Here is a 2,061-nt window from a genome sequence, read left to right on the forward strand (position 1 = left end):
CCCTGTGATCTGGGGGACAGAGAGCGTTTTTCCCAGCTGCCGCCAGGCCAGACATGCTGCCCCAAATCCCACCAGCCCTCCTGCCCCTTTTTAGGACAGGCGCTTCTCTGAACACGTAAATATTTTGTCTGGGAGAGAGAACGCTTTGCTCGACTGCTGAGGGAAAGGAAGATGGGAACTGATTTATGGCGTGCCCGCTGCGGGAGATGGGCACCCCGCCCCGCTGTAGGATCCACGGGGCAACCTGGTGAGGGGAGAGTTACCCCCGCCCCGCCCCCGCCCCTGCAGGTGGGAGGACAGGACGCAGAGGGGTCAGAGTGCAGGCGAGCGCTTGGCAGAGCCAGAGTTCAGACTCTCCGCCTTAGGACAGCCAGCCCCGCCTCAGCCTTCTTGGCAAGCGGCTCTCTGTAGGAGGAGACGAGACAGCGCGAGGGTTCTGGAGGCACCCAGCCCTGGGTTCCTGGGCGGTGCTGCCTCCCACCAGCTGTATGCTTGAACGACCTTCACCTCCTGGGCTTCTCCCCACCTGCGCATGGCGTGGTCAGAGCACCTGCACTGAGCCCCAGCCCCGGGCTGTTGTGGGGACAGAAGGAGATATGCAGAGTTGGTGACACCCTGTCTGGACTGGGGCTTGGTAAAGGGCAGTGTGCATATATTTTTGTTTGTTTAGCAGAGAATGAGAGACAGTGAGAAAGGGAACACAAACAGAGGGAGTGGCAGAGGGAGAAGGAGGCTTCCCGCTGAGCAGGGAGCCCCATGCGGGACCCAGTTCCAGGACCCCTTGAGCATGACCTGAGCCGAAGCCAGATGCTTAATGACGACTGAGCCACCCAGGCGCCCCTGGCCTACATATTCTTACCAGCTCACACAGGTTCAGGAATGTACAGCCCCAGCCCCCAACCCAGGGATACCCCAAGGATACCCCTTCTCAGACTCGGGCAGCAGCAGGAGTCCCCTGTGTGATCACCCTAGGATCTGTGCAGAGAAAGCAGATGATGGTGGGAGCTACAGGCCTGGAGTGGGACCTCGTTCATGGGATGGATGGATTCTCGAAGCTCCCTGACCCCCGACAGCCACCCAGGATCGTGTGTGCGAGCACTCCCTGTGTCCCATTCTTTCTCTGGGAGCCTAATTCAGGAACTACATAAGGAAGACCAAGTTCAGAATCCTTACATGAACCCTGAGCTTTTGCCCCTAAGGCCAAACGCCAGGGTCTGGCCTCCTGTGGGCCTCAGGCACCCTATCTCTAACATGGGCAGCCTATCCAATTCCCATCTTCTTGAAGGAAAGGGATCTGGAGAAATAATGAGATCTGACCTAATTTAAATTGCAAGGTGCCTTGAGGATGAAGTGTGTAAGCCATCAGCCCGAGGGCTGTCGTCTCAGAGCCCGAAATTGCTTATCGGGTGATGACGGCGGCTGCGGAGGCTGTGGGAACTCCGAGACTGCAGTTTCTGTGGGGTGCTGGGGGGCTCACTCTAAAAGCCCAAGCTAGGGGTCGCAGGGCCTCCCTTGCTCAGGCTCTGTCCCTGACAGGCTGGCCAGGAGCCCCAGGCAGCCCGCAGAAACAAACACCCCCGGCAACTTCATCCCACCTTGCAGAGGAGGAAACTGAGGCACAGGGAGGCCCAATCACTGGTCCAGGATCCTTCAGCCGTAGGTGCGCCACGTCTGCCTGACACAGAGTCTGGTCTCCTGACCACGACGCCAAACTGTCTCCGTGGTTACTACCATCATCACAATAGAATGTTAATAATAGCCCTAATTAGCATTATTACTGAGGGCAGCGCCCCAGGCAGGCAGATCTGGGTGACTGCATCACTGGGGCCACGACCCGGGACAGTGCCTAGAACTGGGCAGCGTCCTGTCCCAGCCGGCCCCAGGACGATGCTGGGGATCAGAGGCTCCCGTCATGCAGCCCGGGTCACGACATGGGGTTCTCCCCACCCTCCATCAGATCCTGCGCTCAGACAGCCACTCCTACCCACCTGCCCCTGGATGTGTCTGGTGACGGACCAGCGGAGATCTGTGAGTGGGAAGACGACGGAGAAGTCAAGCAGA

The sequence above is a fragment of the Martes martes genome (assembly GCF_963455335.1).
Source record: "Martes martes genome assembly, chromosome: 7".
Taxonomy (NCBI): Eukaryota; Metazoa; Chordata; class Mammalia; order Carnivora; family Mustelidae; genus Martes; species Martes martes.